Consider the following 14,808-nt stretch of genomic DNA (forward strand, 5'->3'; position numbering starts at 1 on the left):
GCCTTCTATGCAGAAAGGAGCCATATTAGACTTAAGGCAATTTTCCTCAAAATAGCTTCTTTTTATACATGCCTCCAACACACTTCCTTCTTCGTCTGCTGTCTGTTCTGGGGGGGGGGGTGGGTTGGGGGAGGCTGCAACGCTCTGCTGACCTGAGTTCAGTGGTCTGTTGCTTATTTTATCTCCCCAAACAAAACAAATTTCTCTCCATTTTGTTCTATTTCCTATCAGATAGAATCTTTTGTTTTCACTTGCTGCCTTGTCAGCTTCCAAGAATTTTTTTCTTCTTGAGACTAGTCGAGACACCCAGGGTTCAGTGGTCTGTGGCCGGCTCCAGCCCAAGGTCGAGGATTCCCTCCTTTTCCTTCCCAGTATTGTCCAGCATCCTGCGGGGCCCTGTCCCCGGCCACACCAGCGGACGGTGCGGCCTGGCACTGGCGTCCTCCTGCAGTCTTGGGGCACGGTTGTACCCTGGCCAAGCCTCACCACAGCTGCGTGCTCTCCCATGCCCGGGGCAGGAGGAAGCCAGAAGGTCCGAAGGAACGGGTTCCTCTTGGTCCTCGGCTTTCTGGGTTGTCCCCGTGAGAGCAGGTTGGAGGATCTCAGGACACTGCGTGTGTCACCTGCCAGGGGGTGGGCTGCATCTGTACTTTAGGGGGAGGCCCAATAGGATACTACCCCAAATTAGTTTAGGAACACTGCAGCCTTGCTCCAGGGCCTTTTCAAGTAAGAAGGAGGCTTTCTCCCTTACAATCTTTCCCGTAGACTAAGCTTTCGTGTTAAACACAGACTTAATAAATTCGGAAGTAAAGTCTTTTTAAAAATCTTCCGTGGCTTCCGTTGCCCACAGCACAAAGTGCAGTCGTGGCAGGCCGGCCCACCAGACACCCACAGTCCACATCCTGGATAGGCCCTCCAGCCTGCTACCCTGCGGCTTTAGGCTTGCACGGCCCCCTAGTGCCCCTGTGCCCTAGTGCCCTGCTCCACCAGCCTGGCTCTAGGCTGTACCACCCTAGTGAGGGGCTCCAATGACCCTGTACTCTGTAAGACCTCCGCAACTTTCTGGAAACTCACCACTGTCATTCACGATGACACGGCGTGCCAACAGCCTCTCTGCCCATCTCCCCACCTAGACCGTGAGCTCCCGGGCTGGCCTACAATGGTGTTTAGCACGTAGGAGGTGCCCAAGAAGTATTTATTGGCTAGGCATCTGCAGGATGAAAGTGGAAAGGCTTTCAATTCCACTCAACGAACACGTTGTGAGCGCTAAGCCAGGCTGCGGGAGTGATATAACGCTGAAGGAGGGGCCCGTCGCTGAGGAAGCGGCACAGTGTATGACACGTAGGGTGGCTCCAGTCACATACAGGAGACCACTGGCGGCATCTCAGAAGGTTGCTGCTTTACCGATCGTTATTTATGAGCACGGAGTGTGGGCGGGGGGCTCACAGGGGCGTAACCTAGAGTGAGTCGTTTTCTGATATTCAAGGGATGCACGCGTAAGTACGTGTGTATGCTCCTCTTTCAGACTCATGGATCCTCAAGAAGATTCCCTCCGTCCTTTCTGTTCTGGGTGGGTTCCTTCGCCCAGGCAGTGAGTGAGATCGGTTTTCTCTTAAGGCAGTTGAAATCATTTCCTGAGGAATGGAGCAGGGGGGATTTAGTCGCCGCAGGCATGCTAGAGGAAGGAAGGCCTGGGTCTCTGGCCCCGACTCCCCAGAGCCTCTCAGCTCCACGTCAGCAACGGCAGGCGTGTGGTAGGCATTGGGCAGACAACGGAGGGATGCTGCACCCGCTCTGGCGTTGTCACAAACGGCAGGTCGTCAGCCTATTCAAAACGTGTGTTCTCCAAGTCTCCGCAGAGGATTTCTAGGTATTTTGCTGAGATCAAATACTTTCCAAGAACGTTGAACAGGGCTCTTTCCTGCAGAACCTCCACTGAGGCTTTCCCAATCACGTTTGAGCAGGGACTCCCCTTTTCCATCCTAATCATTTCCATACCATACGTATTTGGAAATGCTGGTGTGTTGACAAGAAGGGACTCTGCAGCCAGAAGACTGAGCTTCCTCAAGTGACTTGGCCCTCAAGCCAGGTTCTCTGCGCTGTGCAGGCCGTGACGACGGGTGCGGGACGTGGGCTCGAGGGCCTGTTCCGTGAACATAAGTCTTGGTTCGTGCTTGATGGCTTTGCTCATGGTTGGAGGAACAGACCTCCTCTATTCAGACTATTTATTCTTATGCCTATTCCCTCTTAGAAGAATGAGAGGTCATCCGTGAGCCTCAACTACGACGGCCCTGGAGTGCAGTGAGTTCATAAAGAAGCAAGGACAGTTGTCCCCTTCGCTGCCAGCCTCATGACAGGAAATGCCTTACCATGGAAAGCGGGCCTGGCCACGTGATTGTTTATTCTGATTGTTCATTCATTCATTCATTCATTCAACCAATACTCACTGTCTTTCTGCTGCCAGGCACTGTGTGTGGAGTACGGGGCTGTTACAGTGAAGAAAAACAGACACAGTCTCTACCCTTATGGGGTTGCTGTGCAGTGTGGAAGACAGACTTCCCAGACGAGCGGAATCAGGGGCGCACACTTTTTCCGTAAAGGGCCAGAGAGTAAACACTTGAGGCTTCGCAGGCCACGTGGCCTGGTGTGACTGCCCAGGCGTGCTGTTGCAGCCAGCGTGCACAACTGCACGGTCGTGTGGCCGGTATCACTTTAATTACAAAGATGGATGGAGAATGGACTTCGGCCGTGGGCCGGAGTTCGCCAGTCCCGGTCAAACAAATGCATGTTCACCTCATTCATTCAGACGCTTTGGATGATGAGAAGAAATCAGATAGAGTGGGGCGAAAAGAACAGTTTAGGCAGATGCGGGGGTGGTTAGGGACTGAGGTGGAGCTGGCGAGGGAGGGAGGTGGACGCTGCTGGGCCGTCTGGCCAGGCTCAGCGCTCTCCTAAGCCACATCCTGTCGACTGCGCCGAAGAGAGCGGGTTGAAGAGGAAAGGGGTGGCCGTGGGCAGCCCGGGCGGGAGGCTGGTGCGGCTGTCCCGGCAAAGGTGGCAGGAATGAGGGCAAGAGGAGCACCGTGGAGCGGGAGGAAAGTGTAACCCGAAGCAATTCTCAGCGAGGAAAACAGCAAACTTCATTCTGGGTTTAGATCTGAGGGCGTAGGTGGAGCCCAGAATGACTCCCAGGGGTCTGGATTGTCTTATCGGATGTCTGTGCTTCTGAGAAGACCAGGGGAGGGGGCCACGTGGGGTCGGTGGGCTGGGGTGCATTTTGTGTATCCAAGGAGGCAAGAGTGGAGCTGGACCTCAGAGGAGAAAGCCGGGTGGAAACCATATATCCGGGTAGCAGTTGAAGACTTGAGAAGGGGTCTGTCCACTCAGGAGAGAGCGGAAACCCCCTGGCTGCCAAAGCAGCTGGCCGCCTGCTCTGTAAGTAGAGTTTTCTCGGAACACGGTGGTGCTCGTGCGTGTATACACCACCTGCTGCTCCTTCTGTGCTGCACCGACACAGCTGAGCAGTTGCAACAGAGACCCGATGGCCACGAAGCCTGTAGCATTAACTCTCCGATCCCTAGAAGAAAAGGCGTGCTGACTCTTGGTACATAGAGTGAGGAAAATGTGGGTGTAGGGCCAATCCTTGAAGAGATCCCACATTTAATGTGCAAGGGGAAGGGCGTCAGCGTCCTAGGGGGTGGCAGAGAGGGAGGGGGGCGCCCAAAGCCAAGAGAAGAGGGCATTTGAAGAAGAAGGCGTGGTCATGAGTGTCAGAGTTTTGGGGAGGTCAGAGGGAGATGAGGACAGGACCACCATCCACTGGGCCCAGTGCTGGGGGTCAGTGGGGAGCCTGCAGGGACCCCTTCCAGGAGACTGGTGGGAGATGGTGTTTGGTGTTGGGGGCCAAGGAGAACAGAGAGGAGAGGACAAGGGGGCGGAGAGGGGGACTGAGCGACAGAATGGCAGAAGGGCAAAGCAAACACGAATTACCAAAAGTAAATATTAAAGTTCTGCATCGATTCTCTGTAAGCGCCCGCCCATCTCCATGAGCCTTAGTAAAACCGTGTCACTGTGCGTGCGTGTGTGTGTGTGTGTGTGTGTGTAAATCAAGGAAAGATTTGGTTGTTGTAATATGTAATATGTATAGAACAAGAATTCAGGGCAGGCAGGAAATAGGAGACAGAGATGACTTTGAGAAGTAAATTCCATGGAACCTTGTTTGCAGAAAATTTTGGGAGATGACACTTTCCTCCATCCCTCCAGGGTTTAGGGTAGAGGTAGAATATGATATTAGCTGGATCTTGAGGAGCTGGGAGTCCCCAGTGAACATCTGGATTACCAGAGCTGAGATTTGGGGTGGTGGTTGGGGAATAAAATATATTTATTGCCATCTCTCCTTCCCAAGGCGTAAGCCTCCTGAGAGAAATCCTGTCTGACTTGCTCATGGCTGTACCTCCTTTCACTTAGAACAGTGCCTGGCACAAAGAATGAGCGAGTCCTGAGAACAAGGAGGGACACATTTTTTATTATCACCATTTTATAGATAGGAAACTGAGGTCTAGAGACCCAAGTGTGTGATCCAGACTTTTCATTTCTAGTTTACATATAATCTATTTATTCTCAAGCCTTATGCTATATGGCCCATGAGGGTCCGCTCTCTTGGGCATCTCCCTGCATGACTGTGTCCTCTGCACTGACAGGTGCCTTTTTTGTGATGTTGGAGATAGATGGAGGGGAGCCCAGGAGGATGGTCGTCTGACCTCCTGTTTTGTAGTGGCTTCGACCGCAGCACCTGCTTATCCCTTTCCAGAGCTCCCTGCCACTCTTCAGCGACTCCACTTTTCACCGTCTGTTCAGTTCTCCATGCATCCTACAGCTTTAGGCAGGCGCCCGTGTACATGAGTGCAGGTTACAGTAACAGACTAGGATGTCACATGAGCGAGACCGAAATCCCCCAATCCTTGGCTGGTCTATGGTTTCTTATTAGTGAATTGCTTTTGACATGCATTTTTAAAAGGTTGCACAAGCTTCCAAGTGTGAGTGAAGGGTGTAGGGAGCATGGGGCAGAGAACTTCATCTCTGAAGTTGACCTTCTGTGGTCAAGCCCAGTTATCAGCAGTGGCTGGAAACACATTGCCTAAGAAGTATTTAGAATATAAAAGCTGGGGCTATTTGCTTCCTTTAAGGAGGTTGCTAGCATGCCTCCATGGCTCCACTCTTTAGACACTGAAGTCTGAATTCTAATCTGGTTTGTTAGCATGATTTCCCGCCGTAGCTCCCTCCTCTTGGGACCCCTCATGCCCTGCTGGTGGGCGTGCAAATGGGACGGTCGTTTTGGACACAACTGACTCCCTTGAACCAAATCAAGTAAGGGACTACTCTGTGGCCAGAAATAGCGCTGTGGGAATCCACTCGTGGTGATGGGTCTACAGATGTTCACTCCAGCGTCGCGTGTGCAGCGGGAGTTTGGGGCAACCTGCAGCAGGGCACGTGGGCCACAGAACATGTGTGCACTTAGAAGCAATGGGCCCCTGTGTGCACAGTGGTGTGGACTGTCTGAAAAACAGAGCACTTGGATAAAAAAAAAAAAAAAAACCCAGGACATTTAAGGAGACAAATCACACCATCCATTTACATGAATAGAGAATACCCGTGCATAAAAATACAAAATGCACTTTGTAAGAGCACATCAAATATGAAGAAGCACACCGCAAGAGGGATTGCCTTTGAAGGGGAAAGAGACAGGGCGGGGAATGGGAAATGGTGAAATTTAATAATTATAGTGACAGGGGACTTGTACGGGCTAATGATGATAATGTGCCAAGAACTGAGGAACATGATTAACTCAACCCTCTGCATTGGATGCTTAAAAAAAATCCTTTGAGCCTTTTCTCTTGAGAAGTCTAATCCTTATAACAGGTGTTGGCGAGGATGTGGAGAAATTGGAACCCTTGTGCACTGTTGGTGAGAGTGTAAAATGACGCAGCTGCCATGGAAAAAGTATGGAGGTTCCTCGAGAAGTTAAAAATGGAATTACCATATGATCTGGCAACTCTAACTTCTGGGTGTTTAGCCCAGAGAACTGAAGAGTCTAGAAGAGATATTTGTATATTCATGGTCATAGCAGCATATTCATGACAGCTAAAACACTGGAGCAACTCAAGTGTCCGCAGACAGAAACAAAACGTGGCACATGTGTACAATGGAATATTATTCAGCCTTGAAAAGGAAGGAGGGGCGCCTGGGTGGCTCAGTCGGTTAAGCGCCGACTTGGGCTCAGGTCGTGATCTTGTAGTTCATGAGTTCGAGCCCCGCGTCGGGCTCTGTGCTGACAGCTCGGAGCCTGGAGTCTGCTTCGGGTTCTGTGTCTCCCTCTGTCTGTGCCTCTTCCCCACTCGTGCTGTGTCTCTCAAAAATAAATAAACATGATAAAAAAATTTTTTTTTAAATTTTTTTTTTCAACGTTTATTTATTTTTGGGACAGAGAGAGACAGAGCATGAACGGGCGAGGGGCAGAGAGAGAAGGAGACACAGAATCGGAAACAGGCTCCAGGCTCTGAGCCATCAGCTCAGAGCCCGACGCGGGGCTCGAACTCACGGACCGCGAGATCGTGACCTGGCTGAAGTCGGACGCTCAACCGACTGCGCCACCCAGGCGCCCCCCAAAAAAATTTTTTTTAAAAGGAAGGAGATTCTGACATATGCCACCACATGGATGAGCCCCTGGCGAAGTGAAATAAGCAGATACAAAGAATCAAATACCGTATGGCTCCACTTACGGGAGGTGCTCAGAGTAGTCGAAATCACGGAGACGGAAAGTAGACTAGCGGTGGCCAGGGTTTGGGGAGCAGGGAACGGGGTGATGCTGTTTCACGGCAACGGAATTTCAGTTTCGCAAGGTGAAAAGATTCCTGGAAGTGCAACAATATGAACGTACTTAACACGAATGAACGGCACGCTTAGAACGGTTAAAACGGTAAATTTTATGTGTATTTTACCGCTGTAAAAAATTGCAACAAACGTCTATGCCTTAACATGGTTTGACGGTCTGGGTAACACTTTGTGGTCTGGTTGCCGCTTTGCTCCTGCAGACCTCCCTTCACGGCACCCTCCAGTTCCCACTCCCCCAGGAGAGACCCCCCCCCCCCCGCAAAGGACTGGCGGGTCCCTTGGCCTAAACCAGTTCCCGTTCCCCGTCACCTGGGTAATGCGTTCAGATCCCAGTCTAGATGGTGATTCCACTGTCCAGCTCGCCTTGACCCTCAAGCTTGAGTAGATTTCTCTCCTCAGTTCTTTTACTACCCTCGCCTCCCTGAGCACTGTGCAGACCGGCCCCTCCTCTCCACTCACCTGGGAGGGAAGCAGGGACCACCCCCAGCCCCCCACCCCCCACGCCTTGGTGCTTCAAAGCAGGACTCCCGGTGGGGGGGAGTCAGTAGGCGTCCTCTATCAAAGGAATGTTTTATTTTCGGAGGAAGCCCAAACATTCAGCTGAGCAGGGTAATAATAATCTTGCTTTCTGATAAATTCTCAGGGGAAAAAATAATTTGGGCTATTTCTTTTCAACTTGGAATTTCTTTTGAAAACTAGCCTCTTCAGCTGTCCTAGCTCCTCTGTGTTTGCTAACATGCCTCTGTGTGGGTGAGAAGCATTTTGTATCTGTCATACCCTGTGCTGTTTTCCCCCGGGATGCGGTGATTTATGGTGAACAGCCCGCAGCCCTCCGGGGCCCTCCTCCACGGAAGTCTCCGTGAGAGATAGGCCAGTTCTCCCAGCAAACCACGTGCGCCCCAAACATCAGCCGCTCTCCATCAGTGCACGCTGATGTCACTCTGGCCCCTTACTTCAGATCTGGACTGAGCCCCAAACAGGGACCGTCTTTGGAAGGAAGATAAAGAGAGTTAAAAGGAAGCCAGGACTTGAACTAAGAAGCGCCCCATCTGGGAGCCCTTGTCTCTGGTCACCGGCTCCGTGTAGCATGTGCATGGGGCAGGAGGGAGGGAGGGCGGATAATGGGGGCCTGGGGACGGGAGGCCCTGTGCCCTGCCCCGAGCTCTGAGGGGCTCCTGCTTTTGCCGGCCCCGCTGTGACGCTCCTGGCTCCGGGCTGGGCGTTGACCGAGCTTTCCTGGGTGCCTTTGTTCCTGAGCTCGTATCTCTGGGCGAATCCCAAGGACCCAGGCACCTTCGTTCAGTGGGGCCTGCCGACCCTCCTTCCCGGTACCTGCCACAAAGCCTTGCCTGCGTCCTCCCTCCCCGAGACCCCGTGCCCCATCCAAGAGGTGAGAACGGATGCCGCTCCTGCTCTGCTGGGTGTCCTCCTGCTACCCGCCAGCAACCCTGGTGGCCGGGGAACCTGGAATTCGACCGCGGCTTCTGGCCTCGGGCTCGGGGTCTGCCCCTCAGGGCTGGGGGCAGGCAGAGGCTGGGCAGGGACCCTCCCCGGCTCGCCCACGTCTCCCTAGCCAAACCGAGCTATGAAAGGCCCCGTCTGGCCCGCGTGGAAGGTCTTCGGCCCCAGCCTCAGCTAATTTGTGTCCTTTTTTGAACGCGCAGTAACCGAGGATCGCCAGGTCTGGCAGGTTTTGAAAGAAGACTTTCTTTCCATCTTGGCAGCTTGTCTCCTTAAAGACACTGCGTTCTTTTTATTGGATGGGAAACAATTTCACAAATAACACATTTACTTGGGTAATAGGACCCCACCTCGTCCTCCGACCATCCACCTCTCACCAGTAGAACTTCTCTCTTATCTATTTGTTCCTTGGCCTCTGGTGTTAATTGTCATAAGGTCAAAGTATAAACTCTCTAGGGGATCCCGGCGTTGTAAGGATTTGACTGAAGATCAGAAACAAATTGCAGCGAAGTAAAAACATCAGGGCCGCAGCGCCGAAAGCTGTGAGCTCCCCAAACGGCCGCCATCTGTGCCGCGCTGGGCCTCCGGCTGGCGCCTGAGTCCGCTTGGCTTGGCAGGCTCTTACTCAACGCTCTGTTTTCCTTGGGGGGTGGGAGGGGGCGGGAGGGTGAATCGGGGAAGGAGGGAGGGAGAACTGAGGCAGCGAAGTTGCCCTTTCGCCTCATGATTTATATTTGGTCAGAGTAGCCCTGTTCCGCTTTCTACTAGCTGGAATGTGTGTTGGACATGTTGTTTCAATATGAGACAATCAGCTGGGCCCTCTGTGGAATGTCCCCGGAGACTGGAAACGACCTCCCAACAGGGTCATTTGTTCAGCAGACTTCTAAGTGGCATTCTTCAACATCTGCATTCTATTAATACCTTCAGAATATTTCCATCAGCTTTGGGAAATCAGAAGATGCTTTGAGAGATGGTCGGCACCGAATCCCGGGGAATGTTTAATTCCTCTTCGTGAGGCTTTGGCGTTGGCGGGGACCTCCTCCTGCCCGGTCCCTTCTCCTTCAGCATCACGCAGGTGGATATCCACGTTCGCCCAGTAAAACCCCAGGGCGAGGCGGTCTGTCAGGTGGACCGCTTTAGCCTAGGAGGGCCCACGGTGGAAGGCGAGTGTGTAAACACGCGGGAGAGAGTTGGATGCGGGCAGAGCCAGCCGGGACAGACACCCTGGCTGCGTCTGCTGGAAAGGAGTGGAGAGAAAGGCCACAGTGCAAGGGGCCCCAGCGCAGTGGTGCAGGGCTGACTTCCGAGTGCCCATGGGCGCCTCAGCCTGGCCGGCCGGCCCCGTCTTGTCCTCCCAGGGCACGGAGGCGTCGAGGGGAAGGTTTGAAAAGAGGGGTGCGACGAAGAGGTGGAAGCAAGGGGGCATTTCTTTAAGGAAAACGAAAAAAAAACCCACTAGTTGAAATACACAGATCACGTGGAACGAAAACTTAGGTCAGTAAAGAGCACACTCGGGGAGGGTGATGTGCTCCCGGACACTTGGCCTCCCGAGGAGCTGGATGTAGAGGAGACCTCGGGGAGAAAGTCGTGAGGGTGGAGGGCTGCTGGATGGGAAAGACGAGGGAGAAAACAGGGAATCTGTGAACCCGTGCAGGGCCAGTTCAACCCGGCTCAACTCAGCGGAGTGTTTCATGAATATTCACCGTGTGCAAACGCGGAGTCAGGTACCCTGTAAAGCAGGCTTCGAGGTCACAGGAAACGTGATCAGAAAGTGAGATCTAACAGCGGGGGACAGTTTCCCAAGGGGCATCAAGGAGGCACTCAGGGCAAGTACGGGCCCTGTGGACCGCGGGCCAGCCAAGCCCACGTGGGGGCCAGACCATGCACCTGCTGGGGGTAAGTGAGATGCACGTGCCTCGGTGCGGAAGCCCCCTCCCCAAATCTGTCACAGCAGCTGAAGAGGTGTGTGCAAACAGATCCATTCAGGTATTACCTTCAAAGGATTAAAGAGTAAGCCTCTGCCTCTAAAAAGTCCTGGAAACGTAATTTTGCCCAACATGTACGTTACTGCTTAGAATGCTAATATGCAAGGCTGGAGGGATGAATTATAAGTCTTGGTAAAAAATTATGGAGCAGTTTTCTTGGAAACTGAGAAGAATGCCAGACTCTGATAAGGCCCCTGATTGTGATAAACTGCTTCCTGCCTGTGTGATTCTGAGACAGCTTGTCTTCACTGGCCCAGAGGAGGCTGAGGCAGTGGGAAAGGCCCCCTCGCCATCCCGGACCCGAGGGGGTGCCTGCTGAGCAGCGTCCTCTGCCAGCGGGAGGGACCCGCCGGACACCCGTCACCGCCGCCCACGCTCCACCGGCCCTGGTGGCAAACCCTGACCTCAGCCTGGCACTTCTTGCCCCGGTATCAGGCGAGCATTCCGTGAGCAAAAGCTTAAAAAAAGACACGACCGTCCGCGTCTGAGATTCAAATCTTCTTTCACTTTGTCAGAATCAGGCAGAATCACTTGGAAAACAAATAAACAGATACGACACAGAGCTGGAGTCGGGTCTTTGGCTCAGGAAATTCTTGAGCTCACGTGTCTGCTCGGAAGAGGTTCCCACAGCCTGGCCGTTATTTTTTATCTATCCCCACAGGATGTACTCCTACACTGTCTCTTCCAGGGTCCCTTGCTTCCTGTCCGTGTTCCCACAGCTGCCGAGGGTGATGGCTCCAGTGTGCCCTCAGAGACTTCTGAACCTGGGGTCCTCGCTGTCTGCCTGAGCTGGTAGCTGCCTGCAAACGCATGGCAGATGTTCAACATCAGGAATCAAAACCGAGTTTTCGCACCACGCGGCACATTCTTCCTCCCGGTCCTCTCGACAGGATGTGGAACAATTTCCCTCATCTGTGGCTTGCTCAGTGGGGTTGGGACTTTGTGGATTTTACAATGATACTTAGATTCCTCCCAAATCTCTTCCAAGAGGTTAAAAAACAAAGAAAACGTTGATTCAGTCACAGACGGTTTCTAGTTGAGGAGTTTCTGGCTTTGTGGGACACACAGGTGAAATCGGGAAGCAGAAGGAGGAGAGGAACCCCCTCATGGGGTTTCCTGAGTCTTGGCATCCAAAGAATGCCCTCCGGCTAGCCCAGGGGCCCTCTAAATTCTGAAGAAAACGTGACCAGTCTACAAGATTAAGGAAAAAAGCAAAAGGCGATCTCTGTTCATTTGCAAATTGGACAAATTCTGAGAATTACTGCAATCCTGCACTGGCACGGAGGGCACTCTGGTAGGGGACAGACAAGAGGGGCGCCATTTCTCGCAACTATACTCAGTATGTGATCAGTGTCCAGTGACACAATTTGGAAAATATGCCTACTGCAACGGTTTCCTTCTGCATTCCCAGGCGGTGTAAGTTCCCTTGGCTTAACTTCTTTGTTTTCGTCTTCCATTAGCAACCGGGAAGGCAAACTAACACTTGCAGCAACTCACTGGGCCGGTCCCCTTCGCGTTGTTATCCCGTTCGAGTCTCACAATTCCCTGGCATGAGCAGCGTATGCCCATTTCACTGATGGGGAAGCTGAGGTTCCAAAACATTAGGTCGGTTTCTCAAAGGTCAGCCGGCAGCTGGTGTATCTGGATTCCAAGTAGGATCTCTACGATTACAAAGCCGTGCTCTTTTTTCTATGCTGAAACGGTTTCATTGGGGATCTGTAGTTCTCCAGGGCACTGGTTACGGAAAAAGGCACACGAAGAGAATTCAGGGGTTTTTGTTTGTTTGTTTGTTTTTTCCATTTTGCCATTTGAGAGAAATGGGCTGTTTTTCAACCGCTCTCATTCCTGCTGCATGGTTTTCTCTTTGTCCCCACAGCACACTGGGTTCACAGACGCTGTCCTGCGTGGGCATGGCTCATCCAGTGTCTTGCACAAGCTGGGTGTCGGCGAGCGTTGGTGAAGGGGACCGAGGCACCCTTTATTTGTCTTTATTTGTGCAAGCATGAAATGGGACCGGAAGGCATCCAACTCAGCACCCCTACTCCTCGTCCAGGATTTGAGCCTGGAGAGTCTGGGCCACGACCCTCATCAGGGTGGGCTTGACTGCTTACCCGTTACTAACATAAGTGAACCACTGTACTAGATTCGAGGTTGGGGGCATGTGTCCTGTTGGTCCTTCGAGAGTTAATGACTTTTCACCATCTCTGGTAAACCACAGTGGAGTCTGTCCTCTTGGCTTCGTCCATAGCTTTCGGTTCAAATAGCCACACGCTGGCTCTCGGCTCTGTTTGGCCATTGACGGGGGTGGTGGGAAGTGACTGCTGACCTTTTGTGCGTTCCTAAGGCACCTCTCTGAGATGGTTTTCTTCCCCTGCCCTGCTTAGGGGCCCTGGAACGTTTCCATCTCCTGTGAGCGCTGCCTTGCCTGGCCTTTTCCAGCATGGCAGCCGTCGGCAGGAACCTATTAATAGTCTTCGTTTCCAGTATGTGCCCTGTAAAGTCAAGCCTCATTTTTAGCAGCGTTCTGTTACTCACAATTCTAGGAAAAGTTCCCTTGGACTGTCTTCCTGCCAGAGGACGGCTCAGCCCCCTCCGCCTCCTCGGGGAGGGGAGAAGGGAGCCCGTGGATATGTGTACGGTGGGCGGGACATTCCTCACAGGAGCCTCTCTCCCCCAGACCCGTCCTCTGGGGGACACGAGCGACCTCGTTTGGACCTTGATGAGCCCCCCCGGGCGAGGAGGGCGAGGCGGTGGCCGCCCAGGGCCGAAGCCACGCTTGTGCCATCGGTTCCTCTCGCGCCACACACCTAGTTGGTCAACACGTTCAAGATCCATCCAGGGACCGGTGCCTTCTGGCGGCTGCCCGCTCTGCCCGCTTGCCTGAGCGGGCCTTGTCCCTCCCCGGGCCCACGAGACGCCAGCGGCCTGGCCTCCACCCTTGCGTTACCCTCCGCACATACCCGGAGTTGGCTCCTAAGGCAGAAAGCGGACCAAGAAACCGCTGTCCCCGCCGAGCACCGGTTCGAGTCTCTGCCCGACCTGCGCGACTTGCTCGAGCCGGCCTCTTCGACCTCGTCTCCCATCGCCTTCCTCCTTCCTTCCGCTCAACTGTACTGTCCTTTCCTCTTGCCGCGGCGCCCGCCCCCGTGTTTTGCACCTGCTGTTCCTTCCGCCTGCAATGGTTTTCCTCCTCTTTCTGGTCGCCGCTCAGACGTCCTCTTAGCAGAGCAGCCTTCCGGGACCACCTGAGGCAAAACGGCAGCCCCGCCGGGCCTCCTCTGTCTCCTTCCCTGCTTTGCCTTTACCACCATCTGCTGCGCTGTGGGCTTGCTCGCTGCTCACCTCCCGCTGCTGGAAGGCAAGACGAGTGCCCTGAGGGGCGAGCGCGTGGGTCCGGAAGGATCCCCGGAACACGGAGCAGGGGCTGCTCGGAACAAGCGCTCCCCAAATATCTGACGAAGGAGTAGTTGTTGAGCAAAGGGGGCACGAGATCATCAGACCGCTTTTCACTCCTGGCCACGAGCAAGATGCCCCAGGGGGCTGACGCACGCACAGGGGCCACAGCCAGGGTGCGCCCAGTGCCCCTGGCCTTCAACAGCAGGACGCTCCAAGGCAAGCGTCACGGCGTCGACCCTCATGAGATACGACTTCCTCCCGTCCTCACCTGGACGTACCTTTGGCTTTCGTCTGACAGGAGCGAATTCAAGAAAAGAACTGAGCCCCGCAGCAAGGCGGTCACTATCTCATTCACACTCACTGGAGCCAGAGGGCAGGAGAATAGAAGCAAAGAGAGAGGCCTCCAGAGAGGGGTCCCCTAGCATCTTACTGAAGGCATCAGCCGGGCACAGAACACAGAGTTAGATGCCGATCAACCTGATGGAGGTTTTAGGGGGCAGGTGACTCTAGTCTACATCTAGATATTCTCTTGGGCACCTCAGTTACTTTTTACTGGAAAACCCACCGCAGACGCTCAGGCTAACGGAAGGGTAGAAGGAAGCTGGCATCAGAAACTCGATGCTACTGTTGGAGGGAAATCAGATAGTGAGCCCGCCATGTTTCCCATCAGCATCGTTAACTGCCAAAGTGTGGAGTTTTAAATGGAAGGAAATCTAAGAGTTATCCTGCCAGCTCCTCCTCCAGCCTGAGCTCCCCGAGGCTGGAACCATCACTCTCTCTCTGTGTTTATCTGGTCCTTATGCTGGGCAGGGTGTGACAGACCCCAAGCTCTTCTCTAAATGGAGGGTGAGGGAGGCCAATGGAATTAATGGGTTGATTTTCTCCATAGCAAAGTAAGCCAGCTTTTCGTTGCTTATTTCTGGAGAAGAGATGTGTTTTCTCTACCAGTACACCAGTTTCTCTTTTCAGACGGCTAAAAAATGATCAATGTTAGAACTTCTTAAAAAATCAAAATCCTAGTCTGTCTATTCAATGTTCAAATATTTTTCTTTCTGGGCTAGTGAAAAGCAAGCTT

The 14,808-nt window shown here is 53.2% G+C and overlaps 1 long non-coding RNA gene across 1 annotated transcript; it reads left to right on the top strand.

Moving 5' to 3' along the window:
* The first annotated feature begins 9,049 nt into the window (after window positions 1–9,049).
* LOC122495393 lies at window positions 9,050–12,460 on the top strand. Its single transcript, XR_006300430.1, has 2 exons — window positions 9,050–11,753; window positions 12,214–12,460. It is a non-coding gene; the product is annotated as an uncharacterized LOC122495393 (long non-coding RNA).
* Window positions 12,461–14,808: the final 2,348 nt, after the last annotated feature.

The sequence above is a fragment of the Prionailurus bengalensis genome, chromosome F2 (genome assembly GCF_016509475.1).
Source record: "Prionailurus bengalensis isolate Pbe53 chromosome F2, Fcat_Pben_1.1_paternal_pri, whole genome shotgun sequence".
Classification (NCBI taxonomy): Eukaryota; Metazoa; Chordata; class Mammalia; order Carnivora; family Felidae; genus Prionailurus; species Prionailurus bengalensis.